The sequence below is a fragment of the Podarcis muralis genome, chromosome 4 (assembly GCF_964188315.1).
Source record: "Podarcis muralis chromosome 4, rPodMur119.hap1.1, whole genome shotgun sequence".
NCBI lineage: Eukaryota > Metazoa > Chordata > Lepidosauria > Squamata > Lacertidae > Podarcis > Podarcis muralis.
This window is the reverse complement of record NC_135658.1, coordinates 11,276,547-11,293,668: the sequence shown is the minus strand read 5'-3', so window position 1 is coordinate 11,293,668 and position 17,122 is coordinate 11,276,547. Positions and strand designations below refer to the sequence as shown.

The following is a 17,122-nucleotide window of genomic DNA, read 5'->3' as shown; positions in this document are numbered from 1 at the left end:
GGAGGCCGTTTCCTGTCTAACCAGCTATCTGAAACTGCTGATGTTAGCTACAGGTCAGAAGGTCGTTCCCTGCCTAGCCAAAAACTGCTGTCAACTAAAAACCACTAGCAAGATGTTTCCTGCTTTGCTTCTGCTTTAAGTAATGCAAGATAAGAAGATACGAAGGGAATGCTTAGCTAGCAAAAGAAGACACGTGTACAAGGAGGTGGGAGGGGGTGCTTACTGAGCAGACAAAATGCTTAACCAGCAGAGGAAGTGCTTAGCTAGCAGCCTTAGCCAGCAAATATAGATGTGCCATATAAGGAATAAGTTGAAAACTTGCCAGCTGATTGGGGAAGTTTTGGGGGGAGGTCTGGGAGGTGGGTAAATACTCTAAAGTATAAGAAGGCTTGCAGATGCGTATTGCTTTACAGTCAGATTTCAGAAACTATATTCTGCTGACTGTCTCTGTGCACAGATTTGCAATAAAACTCTTTTCTCCAGAGAAGAATCTCTCCTAGTGCTTTTTGCTCTCTCTCTTCGGTTCTGGGGACGCGGGCTATCGATTCCCTGCCAGAGGGGAGGCTCAGGCTACAGCTCCAGATTTAGAAGTATAGATTTCTTTTTTTTCCATTCAGGGATTTGGTTTGGGAGTTGTAGGCCCTGCCCGTGTAGGAGTAGGGATGGATGGATCTGACCATTGCGGTTTCTCTCAGTTTTTTTGTTTTTCCAGCCTAATTTCAGTTTGCCATTTTTCCACCTCCGTGTGTGCATTTTTTTTAAGTCCCTGTGAAAAAAAATCCAACGGCATCTGAGTAAGCATTTCTTCCCCTGTACAAATTTTTGCATGCAGTTTCCCCATGTATCTTGCAACTTACGCGCTTTTAACTTCTGCACATTCAGCTTTATGCTTTGGGCACCCCAAAAAAAGGGGGGGATGGAATGGGGGCAGGGCATTGGGGGGGGGAGACTTTGGCAATCCCACCCACCATCAAAGTCAATGTGTTTCGACTACAGAATTTTGGCTTTATGCATTACCCACAGAACGCAGCCTCAGCGTATGTTGAGTTGTGTGGTTTAATGCATTTTGTACAATATTTTTACGTATATACCTGCAAACACCATTTAAACCTCTGGAAACCCTTTAAAAACACTTTAAAAAACCAAACATCCACCCAACTCCACCACAATTGCTCCCACAAACCACCTCTCTAAAACTCCAACTCTTCTCTGGACTCAAAGGCTGGTGCAAAGGCTTCTGGGATTGCTAAATACTGTTTTTGTGCAATTTTTGCCCCTTTTGTGCCGTTTGCGGGTTCGCAGCGATGCGCAAGTGTGCGGTCGCGCATGCCTTGAATGCGCATGGGGAGTTGTCTGTAATTTTAGATGGAAGTACTGATGGCTATTGTTTTTATTTTTACTCATATGTTGTTTAATTGATTTCTAAAATACTGATAGCTAAGTAAAGGTAAAGGACCCCTGGACAGTTAAGTCCAGTCGAAGGCGACTATGGGGTTGCGGCGCTCATCTTGCTTTCAGGCCGAGGGAGCTGGAGTTTGTCCACAGACAGATTTCCAGGTCATGTGGCTAGCATGACTAAACCGCTTCTGGCACAACGGGACTCCATGAGTGCACAGAAACGCCGTTTACCTTCCCGCCACAGTGGTACCTATTTATCTACTTGCACTGGTGTGCTTTTGAATTGCTAGGTTGGCAGGAGCTGGGACAGAGCAATGGGAGCTCACCCCGTCACAGGGATTCGAACCACCGACCTTCTGATCGGCAAGCCCAAGAGGCGCAGTGGTTTAGACCACAGCACCACCCACGTGATAGCTATTGCATTCTCATTGTGAGTTGATAGCCTGTCTTGTGTGTTGTCGTTGCATGTGTATTTTCTGTCCTTTATTTTAAAAAATGAACCTGTTTTTTCCCCTTCCTTGTTAGGTTTGACACTTAAATAGTAAGAAAGAAAGTGGAATTACCAATGAAATCTAGCAAAACACAGTCTGGGGTTCAACAGCCCTATGTGAGTCTTTACAGAGGTAAACAGAACAAAAATACCATAAAATACAGTGGTACCTCGGGTTACATATGCTTCAGGTTACATACGCTTCAGGTTACAGACTCCGCTAACCCAGAAATCGTGCTTCAGGTTAAGAACTTTGCTTCAGGATGGGAACAGAAATCGTGGTCTGGCGGCGCGGCGGCAGCGGGAGGCCTCATTAGCTAAAGTGGTGCTTCAGGTTAAGAACAGTTTCAGGTTAAGAACGGACCTCCGGAACGAATTAAGTACTTAACCCGAGGTACCACTGTATGAGGAGAAATAAGCAGAAAAGTTGGTCTTCCTTAAGCCAGGCCTACACAGGGGGAAATACTCATTGAGAACCACTTTTCCTTCGAACTCCTCCAGCTGTCAAATCTCAGCCATCTTCCTTGCTGACAGCTAGTTCCCAACTGACTAGGTCCTCCAGGCAATCGGAGTTTGCTGTCATCCATGCCCATAACAGAGTCACGCGCTGATGATCTCCGCTATTGTGCTCCCAACAGGATGAGATCATGACAGGACGGCAGGGATTTTCATGTTGCTGTCGTTGTTAACGGTAATCAATAATAACAGTAGCAGTAAATTAATTCACACGTCGCTTAGTCGCTGCCGTGGCTTCTAAGCGGCTTGCAAGTATAAAGCCAATTGCAAAACAACAACAGCAACATAATTAAAAGGCACAGCGGAAAAGCACCATTGAAACACTGGAATAAAAACCCACAGTTCAAATGTGCACATGCTAAAAGGGCCATTAAAATTGCACCACGATTTCAAAAAGCCAAGTAAAACAGGAGGTTTAGGTCAAGAGAGCAAACCAACGCTTGTCTTAAACAGGTGTATCTTCAAGAGCTGGCAGAATGCCAATACTGATGGGGGTCTTTCGTATTTCAGCAGGGAGAGCATTCCTTGCTGCTGGGGCCACCACTGAGAAAGCCACCTCCATGTTGCCACACGGCAGTAATCAGCCCACGGCAAAACTTGCTGGGTTATATTTGTTAGTTGCAATGCTCTACAAGAAAGAAGATTCCACCTAAACATTAGGAAGAACTTCCTGACAGTAAGAGCTGTTCGACAGTGGAATTTGCTGCCAAGGAGTGTGGTGGAGTCTCCTTCTTTGGAGGTCTTTAAGCAGAGGCTTGACAACCATATGTCAGGAGTGTTTTGATGGTGTTTCCTGCTTGGCAGGGGGTTGGACTCAATGGCCCTTGTAGTCTATTCCAACTCCATATTCTATGATTCTATTCTATGATTCTTAGCGGGGAAAGGAGGGTAGAGAACCTACTCCAGAGTTGCTATGGGCCTTATATGTAAGTAAAGGTAAAGGGACTCCTGACCGTTAGGTCCAGTCGCGGACAACTCTGGGGTTGCTGCGCTCATCTCGCTTTACTGGCCAAGGGAGCCGGCGTACAGCTTCCAGATCATGTGGCCAGCATGACTAAGCCGCTTCTGGCAAACCAGAGCAGCGCACAGAAACACCGTTTACCTTCCTGCCAGAGCAGTACCTATTTATCTACTTGCACTTTGACGTGCTTTCGAACTGCTAGGTTGGCAGGAGCTGGGACCGAGCAACGGGCACTCACAACTACTTACATATAAGTTCATAATGGGAGCTTATATGTAAGTAGTAAGTCCTTAAAGCTGGTTAAGTCCCTAGAGCATGTATGGGGTGGAAATAGGATTGAGTGAATGAAGGGGCATGCTTGAGATTTTAAAGGAATCGCAGGTGGTGTGGAGGGAGTATTAGTTGGTCAGCTAGCGTTAAAACTTCATATTTTGATTTAGTGATTGTGAGCACTCCCTGGTGAGATTAGGGGGCTTCAGGGTTGGAGAGGGTGTAAATTTTGCCCTACCTTTTAGCACCTCACATGGTGGGGCAGAGCTGTAGCAGTGATCCACAGTGGGAGGGGCAAAGTGATAGTGAGGTCAGGGCTGGGGGGGGGGGTTGGATGTCATTGTGCAATGCGTCACCCCAAAAGAAGGTAAAAAAAAGTAAAGGACCCCTGGGCGGTTAAGTCCAGTCAAAGGCGACTATGGGGTTGCGGCGCTCATCTTGCTTTCAGGCCGAGGGAGCCGGCGTTTGTCCACAGACAGTTTTCCAGGTCATGTGGCCAGCATGACTGAACCGCTACTGGCATACGGAGGACCGTGACGAGTGCCAGAGCGCACGGAAATGCCGTTTACCTTCCCACCACAGCGCTACCTATTTATCTACTTGCACTGGTGTGCTTTCAAACTGCTAGGTTGGCAGGAGCTGGGACAGAGCAACGGGAGCTCACCCCGTCGAGGGAATTCGAACCGCTGACCTTCCGATAAGCAAGCCCAAGAGTCTCAGTGGTTTAGACCACAGCGCCACCCGCGTACCTCCCAAAGGAGGACAAACCAAAGATATGCCCAGGATTTCACTGTGATAACATATATATCACACTTATATATGTGCAGTATATGATAGTACCATGTGATATATGTGATAACATATATATAGAAGCAAATTTGGAAGGAAGTAAGATCACCCAGCTGTCCGCTGTATAGCAGGATACGTGCCCATCCCTGTTTAATAACCCCCAGGGCCAAATATTTAATTCTACTATAAAAAGCAATGGTGTTTATGACTTGTGAGTCTCAAGGTATTTGCAGGCTAAGCCAGTGTTATTTTCAACCCAGCAGGCTATTAATATGCTGGCAGCATCTTTAAATGTCAGGACGTAAACTTTTTATTTCCACAAGTACCAGCGGGGGGGGGGGGGCAGTGTGCTGCTGAGATAATTTGGAGGGCTGGTTAGGCGAGACAAACGTGCAGAGCAGAGGCAAAGGGGTGGATCACAACCCAGGAGAAGGAAACATCAAGAATTGTGGTGCGAAAGGTCTCGGTCAGGTCAGGTCAAGCCTAAGCATCAGGCTTAGGTTACGGACAGGTGCTTCAGGGTCCAAATAGGGCAATAACTTTCCATCAATAGTTTGGGTTTTGTGCCTGTTTCTAGAATATTGCATATGATCATACATGGGTACATTCTGTAGGAATGGATTTAGGCACTAGGAGAGAATATATTGTTATTGTCCTTCCTTGCTCACATGAGCGACTACCATCTTTTGCTGCTTTAAATGCGGAAGTTAAGACAAGTTTGATTCTAGAAATAATAATCCAGGGTGCTTGGAAAGCAGACTGGACTTTCCCTGGTGTTAACCCCTTTAAGGCATCCCTTCCCCCCCCCCCCCCACTTAAAAATAACATGTGCACATATGCACACATACAGTGGTGCCTCGGGTTAAGTACTTAATTCGTTCCAGAGGTCCGTTCTTAACCTGAAACTGTTCTTAACCTGAAGCACCACTTTAGCTAATGGGACCTCCTGCTGCCGCTGCCACATGATTTCTGTTCTCATCCTGAAGCAAAGTTCCTAACCCGAGGTACTATTTCTGGGTTAGCGGAGTATGTAACCTGCAGCGTATGTAACCTGAAGTGTATGTAACCCGAGGTACTACTGTAGTGTTTTGTGAAGAAGTAAAAGTAGTATTTACTTACAGAATCTGTGTCTTGAAGCAACAGTTACAGTAGCAAAAGGAAGGCAGGTTTATAACAGGGGTAGGCAACCTAAGGCCCAGGAGCTGGATCCGGCCCAATCGCCTTCTCAATCCAGCTTGCGGACAGTCCAGGAATCAGCGTGTTTTTACATGAGTAGAATGTTTCCTTTTATTTAAAATGCATCTCTGGGTTATTTGTGGGGCATAGGAATTTGTTCATCTCCCCCCCCCAAAAAAAAATATAGTCCAGCCCACCACATGATCTGAGGGACGGTGGACCGGCCCACGGCTGAAAAAGGTTGCTGACCCCTGGTTTATTATAACTACTATCTAAGTTAAAGGTAAAGGTACCCCTGCCCGGACGGGCCAGTCTTGCCAGACTCTGGGGTTGTGCGCCCATCTCACTCTATGGGCCGGGGGCCAGCGCTGTCCGGAGACACTTCCGGGTCACGTGGCCAGCGTGACATCGCTGCTCTGGCGAGCCAGAGCCGCACACGGAAACGCCGTTTACCTTCCCGCTAGAAAGCGGTCCCTATTTATCTACTTGCACCCGGAGGTGCTTTCGAACTGCTAGGTTGGCAGGCGCTGGGACCGAGCAACGGGAGCGCACCCCGCCGCGGGGATTCGAACCGCCAACCTGTCGATCGGCAAGCCCTAGGCGCTGAGGCTTTTACCCACAGCGCCACCCGCGTCCCATACTATCTAAGTTACAAAAGTACAAAATCCTAAATTCCAAATGTTGTCTGAGCTGCAGAGCTCAGACACGCACGTGTGGTCAGCTTGGAGGGATGATGCGGAAAGAGAGTTTCCCAGACAAGAAGGAGGTATGTAGTGTCACAGTTTCCTGCCATGGCAGACAAAGGAAGTGACCTCACAAGAGTTCTCTCTAGCAAACTTTACAGGAAAGCTCTGCGACCCTCGGCCCCTTCATATGCCTATCTGGGAAAACATGAATTGTTGGTTTGACTGCAATAATGTCCCACACATTGAACATGTGGCCAGCTGCACATCTGATCTGTAATATACATTCATTCCGTCGGTTTTTGTGTTGATTTTTCGAATTCACTACCCGTACAGTGATTCACACAAGCATCTTTGCAGACTCTTTGTACATGTGTACATCACTTGTCATGTGTGAACACCACTTCCCCTCTTTCTTCACTGTAACATGTGGTTTCATCTCCTTGTTTGATTCATTTCCTGGAAGAGAGTGAGCGGGGAAAGGGTCTATTTCACCGAGGTCCAGCGTGGGGGCATCCGATTGCCAGTTGGTCCCTTACCTTTCCCGCCCCGACCTGGCCACAGTGATCCATGCGATGGTCACCTCCAGGCTTGACTACTGTAATTCGCTCTACGCGGGGCTGCCCTTGAAGCTGTCCCAGAAACTCCACCTGGTGCAGAATGCTGCAGCGAGGCTCCTCACGGGGTCCCTGCCATGGGAGCATATTCACCCAGTGCTTTTCCAGCTGCACTGGCTCCTGGGGGAGTACAGGGTCAGATTTAAGGTGCTGGTTTTGACCTTTAAAGCCCTTCACGGCCTAGGAACCTCGTACCTACGGAACCGCCTCTCCCGGTATGCCCCACAGAGGACCTTAAGGTCCATAAATAGCAACACCCTAGAGGTCCCTAAGGAAGTCAGATTAGCCTCAACCAGAGCCAGGGCCTTTTCAGCACTGGCTCCAGCCTGGTGGAACGCTCTGTCTCATGAGACCAGGGCCCTGCAGGATCTGATTTCTTTCCGCAGGGCCTGTAAGACAGAGTTGTTCCGCCTGGCCTTTGGCTTGCAATCACATTGATCCCCTCCCCCTCTTTCCTTTTTCCTTCTGTGATGGAACTCCCATTTGGGGACTTCCCTGGCTTTTTTTCTGGCCCACGTCGGACCAGTCTGGATAGTTGGCCTTGGTGAAGACTTGATGTTTTCATCCCCAAAAAAGTTTTTGATTTGAGTTTCTACTGAAATGAGGCTGCATTTTAATGTTGTGTTTTAATCTTGTTTTTAAGTTGTACCGTATTTTTTGCTCTATAAGACTCACTTTTTCCCCTCCTAAAAAGTAAGGGGAAATGTGTGTGCGTCTTATGGAGCGAATGCAGGCTGCACAGCTATCCCAGAAGCCAGAACAGCAAGAGGGATTGCTGCTTTCACTGCACAGCGATCCCTCTTGCTGTTCTGGCTTCTGAGATTCAGAATATTTTTTTTCTTGTTTTCCTCCTCCAAAAACAAGGTGCGTCATGTGGTCTGGTGCGTCTTATAGAGCGGAAAATACGGTATTTTAATCAATTGTTTTTATACCTGGTGTTAGCCCAGTCTGAGCCCAGTCTTGGCTGGGGAGGGCTAGGTATAAATAAAATAGAAGGAGGAGGAGGAGGAGGAGAAGGATGGTCTGGAAGGTCTATTGGCGTGATCCAGCAGGCCAGACTCTTCTTAACATCCTTAGGTTCTGTGCTCTGTGTGACTGTGTGCTGGCAAACCACACCACAATTGCTGTCCTGAGCTCTATGTCGGAAAGTTGGGATGTCGGAAACCAATTCCGTGGGGGACAATTCATGCCTAATCTTTTCCCCACCCACTGTTCTTCCCTCTTCCAGCCAGGCTCTGAAAATGGAAGAAGCAGAGGGTGGCAGTCAATGAGGGAAGGGCATTTGCAAACAGAATTGGCAAAAACCAGGAAAACTTGATCCTCGCTTGTAAATCTCCCCTTCTGCGTTCGCGTTAACTGTTAACATCACGTAGATGTTTTCGGCAGAATATTTTCGGACGTCCTCGTTTCCAGATCCTCCACATTTGCTTTGCAAAGTGCTCTGGGCCTTCTCTGGGAGGAGAGGCCTGAGAGAGAGAGTTAATATTAGGTCATCTGAGCTGTATGTCTCTGCCAGACGAGATTTGTTCATAGTGATGTTATTTGCTCTCCTAATTCCAAGAGGTTGAAGTGCTAAAACTTTCCCGCCCCGGGAGGCAGCCCTACACTCTAAGGTTTCACGGCTGTGTATCATGAATCTCTGGCGCTTTTTGTGCTGCTTTCAGTATCTGGACTTTCTGTGCATTTGCTTCAACTTCTTGCGCTGAAACTCCTTTCTGGTTGTGAAAGTCACTATCCTGAAACTTTCAGGTTTATTTATTTTTTAAGTTTCTAGACCTCATGGCTCTGGAGCAGGGTTCGATTCCTGCATTGCAGGGGTTGGACTAGATGACCCTTGGGTCCCTTCCAACTTTACTCTGTTCTATTCTATTCGGACGCGGGTGGCGCTGTGGGTTAAAGCCTCAGCGCCTAGGACTTGCCGATCGAAAGGTCGGCGGTTCGAATCCCCGCGGCGGGGTGTGCTCCTGTTGCTCGGTCCCAGCGCCTGCCAACCTAGCAGTTTGAAAGCACCCCCGGGTGCAAGTAGATAAATAGGGACCGCTTACTAGCAGGAAGGTAAACGGCGTTCTGTGTGCTGCGCTGGCTCGCCAGATGCAGCTTGTCACGCTGGCCACGTGACCCGGAAGTGTCTGCGGACAGCGCTGGCCCCTGGCCTATAGAGTGAGATGAGCGCACAACCCTAGAGTCTGGCAAGACTGGCCCGTACGGGCAGGGGTACCTTTACCTTTACCTTTATTCTATTCTATTCACCCAAATAATCCCTGGATTTTTGAAGGTGGCACTGTGGGTTAAACCACAGAGCCTAGGACTTGCCGATCAGAAGGTCGGCAGTATGAATCCCCGCAACGGGATGAGCTCCCGTTGCTCGGTCTCTGCTCCTGCCAACCTAGCACTTCGAAAGCACGTCAAAGTGCAAGTACATAAATAGGTACCACTCTGGCGGGAAGGTAAACGGCGTTTCCGTGCGCTGCTCTGGTTCGCCAGAAGTTGCTTAGTCATGCTGGCCACATGACCCGGAAGCTGTACGCCGGCTCCCTCTGCCAATAAAGCGAGATGAGCGCCACAACCCCAGAGTCGGTCACGACTGGACCTAATGCTCAGGGGTCCCTTTACCTTTACTTTAAGCAAAGCAAACCTATGGAGATACATTAAATCTGCACATTTTCTTCTGATTTCTCCATGGCAGAATTTGTCGTGCCCCCCCCCCCCAAAAGTCTCATTGAGCAGAAGGCCCTTATCTAAGTCCTGTACCACATGCTTTACATGCAAAAGTTCCCAGGTTCCATTCCTGGCCAGTACAAATAGGACTGTGAGAGAGATTCCTTTTAAGCAACTTTCTGGAGAGCTGCTACCAGTCCGTGTCGATACTACTGAGTATGAAGACAGTGTCTTAACTTCTTTAGTGGAAGACAGTGTCTTCTTTAGTGGAAGACAGTGTCTTAACTTCTTTAAAAATTCCAGTGCTGCACAGACAGGGGCCACCAATGTGGGAACATCCAGAATGTTGTGGACTACAACTCCCATCAAACCCCGCCAGCATGGGATGGTGGGAGTTGTAGTCCAAAATTATTTGGAAGGCACCACATTGGATGGCGCTGTGGGTTAAACCACAGAGCCTAGGACTTGCCGATCAGAAGGTCGGTGGTTCGAATCCCCGCGACGGGATGAGCTCCCGTTGCTCAGTCCCAGCTCCTGCCAACCTAGCAGTTCAAAAGAACGTCAAAGTGCAAGTAGATAAATAGGTACCGCTCCGGCGGGAAGGTAAACGGCGTTTCCGTGTGCTGTTCTGGTTCACCAGAAGCGGCTTAGTCATGCTGGCCACATGACCCAGAAGCTGTACGCTGGCTCCCTTGGCCAATAAAGCAAGATGAGCGCCGCAACCCCAGAGTCGTCTGCTACTGGACCTAATGGTCAGGGGTCCCTTTACCTTTACCTTACATTGGATATTCCTGTTGTGGAAGGCCAGTGTTGTTTTCAGGCCCCAATCAGGATTGTTCCTTGCTAAGTAGAAATGTGTACTCAAGTTATTTGGGTAGGATAATTCACACACGGGAGAAGGAAAGAAGGGCACACTCACGAATCAAACAGGCCCTTCCTGCTCCTTGATGCCATGACACAATGGCTCTCTCGACTTTTAGCGCTTAGCAAATTCCTCACCCTCGCAGGCAGTTATCACTGGACCTGTCACATAGCCAAGCTAAATAATTAGCTCATAAGCCAGGCTCGCTCAACTCCTTAAATAATATTTTGTTGTGCAAGTCTTTTGGGTTTCTTCTTCTTTTATCAGCAAGGCTAAGTAGGGCCTTGCTCTGAACGCCTCGTTGTAGATCTCCTTCTGGAAAACCAAATTCGACACATTCGCCCTTCCCTCATAAGGAATCCAGCGCTCGGAGAATGAATTCATTGTTAGGATAAGCGATAAATGACTTGCGCATCCTTCTGCTGGTGCCTCAGAGTTCTCCGAGAACAGCATCATTTTGGCTCCTTCATCCCAATGACAACGGCCTGCCACAAGTCCCAGACGTGATTTCAGTGCCCAAAAATATTTCGACATCATCTTTTCCCCGCCAGCTGGTGGTTCCCTCCCAGGCTAATGAGCCTCACGCCGTTGCAGCCGCAATTCAAGGAAACATGCCTTTGCAGTTGCCGTCTTTCCCAAACTACTGGCTGGGGTGTTCTCGTTTCCTACACCCCTCCCGCTAGTCTTTCTGCCACCTCATCATCCCACTGGAGAGAGTGCTTGCACTTTCCCTCTTTTTGGGCAGAAAACAGCCCTGCAGATGATGTAACTTGGAATTTTTCCGCCCTCAGCGCTCGCTGCAGACGGCCGATGACCACACCATCCTCACAAGACCCATATGGCGAAATGTTACGGTCTGCAGATGGGGGAAACACTGGCAAACAACAAAGATCTCGGTGTGGGTGTGTCAAAAGAGTCTATACTGACTTTAAAAAATAAATAAAAAATCACAGAGCTGCCTAAACGCTGCAGGCAGGACGCAACACTTGAAATAAAAATTCTGGTGCCAGGATGGAGACCCAGGACCAGAGTGGGAGATCAGAACAGGCCTAGCATGAGATTTCTTTTTAGAAGTAGAAGAAATTCAAAAAGAGACAACCAGAATGATGGAGCGACATCTGTTAAAACGTATGTGAATTCGGTATTTGGTGCCTTCCTATGTTCTTAGGATGCTGCCACCCCATCTGTCTGTTTAAATATTTGGCTTGAGTGGTACATGCCCTGGTTATCTCCCGCTTGGACTACTGCAATGCACTCTACATGGGGCTACCTTTGAAGGTGACCCGGAAACTACAACTAATCCAGAATGCGGCAGCTAGACTGGTGACTGGGAGTGGCCACCAAGACCACATAACACCGGTCCTGAAAGATCTACATTGGCTCCCAGTACATTTCTGAGCTCAATTTAAAGTGTTGGTGATGACCTTGAAAGTCCTAAAGGGCCTCGGTCCAGTATACCTGGAGGAGCATCTCCACCCCCATCGTTCAGCCTGGACACTGAGGTCCAGCTCCGAGGGCCTTCTGGCGGTTCCCTCACTGCGAGAAGCCAAGTTACAGGGAACCAGGCAGAGGGCCTTCTCGGTGGTGGCGCCTGCCCTGTGGAACGCCCTCCCAGCAGTTATGAAGGCAATAAACAACTATTTTACTTTTAAAAGACAACTGAAGGCGGCCCTGTTTAGGGAAGTTTTTAATGTGTGATATTTTAATGTAATTTTAATCTTTGTTGGAAGCCGCCCAGAGTGGCTGGGGAAGCCCAGCCAGATGGGCGGGGTATTATTATTATTATTATTATTATTATTATTATTATTATTATTTGAACTTATATCCTCTTGCTGGGGTGCAGGATTTCAGATTGCAGGTGCTGGAACCATGTGTTGCAGGGACTGCAGCTCCCATGAGCTCCATCCAGATTAGCCAATGGTCGGGGGTGATGGGAATTGTAGTCACACAACAACTGGGGACCCAAGACTGAAGAGACAGATGCGCCTTCAAGCTCTACTCTACAATAACATCATTGAATGGAAAAGAGTAGCATCATGGAGACAGCGTTCCAACCTTCTCTGACACCCTAGCTTTCTGCTTGCAGTGAGTTATTCTACATCTACATTCTGCAGCACTGCATCCTACTCTGTTACGGAGGGTCCCCTAGCTCTCAAGTGAGGCTTATGGGGCCACAGGGGATGGCTAGGAGAGGAGGGGGCAGCAAAGCCCTATTGGCCATGTGACCTGTTCTATTAACGCAAGTCGTATTTGCATTTGAATGGAAACGTAATTCTGAAGCAAAAGGTTCTCTCCATCTCTCCTTTTTAAGATTCTGTGGCACTTGGGTGCACAAAGCAGCGTATTGGAAGTGATTTGGTGATGTCACATGGAAGATGGAGCAAGCTTGTTTTCTCCTGCTCTGGAGGGTAGGACTCAAACCCATGGCTTCAAGTTACAAGGAAGGAGATTCCTACAAAACATGAGGAAGAACTTTCTGACAGTCGGAGCAGTTCGGCAGTGGAATGGTCTTCCTCAGGAGGTTGTGGACTCTCCTTCCTTGGAGGTTTCCAAGCAGAGGTTGGAACGGCCATCTGTCATGGATACTTTAGATGAGATTCCTGCATTGCAGAGGGTTGGACTAGATGACCCTTGGGGTCCCTTCCAACTCTACAATTCTATTATTTCTAGGACGTTGCTATTTGTGGGTTGGGATTCAATCACATACCAGCCAATTCAGCTTGTGCAACTGAGGTTGATTTGGAGTTAATAATAATAATAATAATAACAACAACAACTTATACCCCGCCCTCCCCAACCAAGACCGGGCTCAGGGCGGCTAACACCAAATATAAAAACAATTGATTGAAATACAGCTTAAAAGATAAGATTAAAATACAACATTAAAATGCAGTCTCATTTCAGTGGAAACTCAATCAAAAGCTTTTTTGGGGATAAAAACGTCAAGTCTTCACCAAGGCTAACTATCCAGACTGGTCCTACATGGGCCAGAAAAAAGCCAGGGAAGTCCCCAAATAGGAGTTCCAACACAGAAGGAGAAAGGAAAAAAGAAAGAGGGGGAGGGAATCAAATTGGCTCCAAGGCAAAGGCCAGGTGGAACAACTCTGTCTTACAGGCCCTGCAGAAAAAAATCAGATCCCGCAGGGTCTCATGAGACAGAGCGTTCCACCAGGCCGGGGCCAGTGTTGAGAAGACCCTGGCTCTGGTTGAGGCTCATCTGACTTCCTTAGGGCCCGGGGCCTCTAGAGTGAATATTAATAGTGTGAGGACAGGCCTTCAGATATTCAGAAGCAGCACACTTCCAATTATCAGATGCTGGTGCCATCTCCTTCGGGTGCTGCAGGTGAACTTCTAAGGAGAATTACGCTGGACAGCACCACAAGTTCAAATGCTGGAGACGACGGACCTGCGCCTGCTCCCGCAAGATAGTCCTCGCGTTTTGTTTTGCTAGAACAAGAAGCGGGGTGTGTATGTCGTTCACACCCGGCTGACGCGTCCCTGATATAAGGCAGCCTTGCAGAACGAAGGAAAAATCTTTCTGCACTCATCACAAGTGTGTGCCTGGCCACGTCATTCTAGGAAACCATTTCTCCAGCTGCTGCTGCTGCTGTTGCTATTTCTTCCCGCTGCTAGACGTCGCCTGTCAGTACGATTAGCTCAACGACTGGCTGGGAAAGTTTGGGGGAACGTAGGTTGCGAGATGAGAAAGTGTGGTTAAGTTCAAAAGACCGGAGGGCACACAGAGCCTGGTTTCAAAGAGACAAGAGGGAGATAAAAGAGGTTCGCAGGATGGCAGCTGACTCCCCGCAACGTGCTTTCTGGAGCAAGATAGCTTGTGACCGGTCTAGGGTAGCCCCAGCATATTTGGGGGCTGGATGATCTCCATTACTACACAAAACTTAACACAAGTCAACCTGCAGGGCTTTTCGAGCGAGGTGGCCTTGGTTGATCTCGGTTTAGCGGAGAACAGAAATACAGTCATACCTCGGGATAAATACGCTTCAGGTTAGGCAAATTTGGGTTGCGCTCCGCGGCGACCCGGAAGCAATGGAGCGTGTTACTTCCGGGTTTTGCCATGCGCGCATGCGCAGATAGTTAAAATCATGTCACGTGCATGCGCAGAAGCGCCGAAACGTGACCCGCGCACGTGCAAACTTAGCTACTCTATTCCGAACTTAAAAATGGAAAGCGTAATGCTGGTGGTCAACAAAAAAGGTTTAAAGACTGTATCAAGGCAAATTTTTTAAAATGTCGTATAAACACCAACAATTGGGAAACACTGGCCAGCGAGTGCTCCAGCTGAAGAACAGCCTTTACTAACAGTGTCATGGGCTTTGAAGACACTCAAACTCAGGACGCAAAGGAGAAATGTGCTAAGAGGAAAGCCCGCTTGGCAAATCCACACCGTGATCAACTCCCACCCGGAAACCAATGTCTCCACTGTGGAAAGACGTGTGGATCCAGGATTGGCCTCCACAGTCACTTACAGACTCATTGTTAAAACTGTGTTTATGGAAGACAATCTTACTTGGCTACGAGTGATCACCAAAGAAGAAAAAGATTATTATTTATTGTGTTGTTATTTCTACTGTAAGCTGCTGTGGGTACTTACTAAGTAGAAGAGCAGAACATTAATAATAACACTAATAATGATAATAATAATAATAATAATAATAATAATAATAATTGTACCCTGCCCATCTAAGTCGGTTCCCCCAGCCACTCTGGGTGGCTTTCAGCACATACAAAATGATAATAAAACATTATAAAATAAATGAAATTAAAACAAAGGAGTCCCTCTGCTCATTCTCTCCATGCTGACACCTCCCTTGTTCATATTTCTTCCGCCCCTCCTAAATTTTCTGGCGGACACCTCCCAACCCCAACAATTTGTCCTCACGGGCTGAGATTTACAATGGATTAGGAATCGGACCAGCTTGTTTTCATTCCCCCTCCCTCAACCCCATTGATTCTGCCACTACCCTGCTTAACCCCATGAATATTTGACAAGCATTTCAAAACTCAGTTTCCACCTGCATGCATTATTTAATGGGCAACAAAAAAACCCCCGCCCTTCCTTGTTAATGCACATGGGGCAAGCGGGTTCGCTGCATTAGAAGATGACCTCGCGGCTGACACACCCCCCCCCCCATCGAACGTGCTCTCCTGAGCTGTTAATACAACAGATGTGCCGAAGACAGGGAGGTCTAGGGCAAATTGTCTGCAGGAATATGCCCTCACGCTGCCTAGAGAGTTGCATGTGATTAAGAGGTCGCGGGGTCATCCCACTTGGTTAGGGATGTCAGAGGAGGTTGTTCAGCCCACATTTTAAAGCAAATCCACCTATTTTGTACTTCCCAGACTGATATGCAGATAAGAGTTACCCATTGGTTTTAACAATGCTCTAAATGTTGCAAAAAACACACACACAAAAAGCAGAAATCACAGGGGAGTGTGAACAACAACAACAACAGCAGTGTATTTTAGTTTTAAGTGCAAACAAAAATGCACGTTCTGGCATAAATGCATGCTTTGGGATGAAATGTGTTCAAAATTGGCGTCTCTCTCTCTTTCTGAGATGTCTGTCCTGACTCTTCCAACAATCAGCTTCATGGGATGTCCACGAATTCCAGCGTTTTCAGAAATCCTTCGGAGGTCCCAATACGTATCCGCACAAAAATGTTAAAAAAACATGTAGCTAGGGACTAGTTCCACATTCTGTCAGCTAAAACCAGAGACTGAAAAGCGGATGATGATTATATTCATATCCCACCCGACTAGGTTTCCCCAGCCACTCTGGGTGGCTTCCGACATACATTAATAAATAATAATAATAATAATAATAATAATAATAATAATTTATACCCCGCCCATCTGGCTGGGTTTCCCCAGCCATTCTGGGCAGCTCCCAACAGAATATTAAAAACACGATAAAACACCAAACATTCAAAACTTCCCTAAACAGGGTTGCCTTCAGATGTCTTCTAAAGTCAGATAGTAACTTATCGCCTCACTTCTCGCAATGAGGGAACCGCTAGAAGGACCTCGGTGCTGGACCTCAGCGTCCGGGTAGAACGATGGGGGTGGAGACGCTCCTTCAGATATACTGGACCGAGGCCGTATGAGTTTCTTGGTCACGTTTTCCACGTATGAAATAGAAGGCTTCAGAAAACAACATTGCTGCTAGGTGAACCTAGCGCCCTCCTGATATTTTGGACTACAACTCCCATCAGCCCCAGCCAGCAAAGTCATGTGGCGATGGGCTAATGTCTGGCGCGAGCTTCTCATTGCGCTCGGTCTTCGCTTCACTGAGTGTGTGTTTGTGGCTATCCCTGACGCCTTAATTTATGTATCATCTGACTCCCTTAGATCCTTTATTTATGGTTCCCAGAATGGGAGGCTTTGTTTTCCTCATTTTATTTTGTGTGTGCCTTTTGAAAGCCCCTTTAATGTGGGATGTGGTGTGGGCCCCCCCCCCCCCCAAAATGCAAGAAACCACCGCTACCCCAATTAATGAACAGGCTAAACAAAAACCTTCCGACGTAAACGTTGACCTTTCAACACCTCCAAACTGCAACCAGTGTGGCAGATAATTAAAATATGGTCTGGGGTGCTGATTGGATCTGGCAGCAAGTTGGCTCCACGCGCATCAGATATTGTCCCGATGAATGTGGGCAAATGTGACTTCAGTTACACGGACGA

At 47.7% G+C, this 17,122-nt stretch overlaps 1 protein-coding gene across 1 annotated transcript in view; it reads left to right on the top strand.

Annotated features, from left to right (window-relative positions):
- The window catches only part of GAB2 (GRB2 associated binding protein 2), a 160,073-nt gene that overhangs the window by 53,602 nt on the left and 89,349 nt on the right, over positions 1 to 17,122 (top strand). The window lies entirely within an intron of this gene.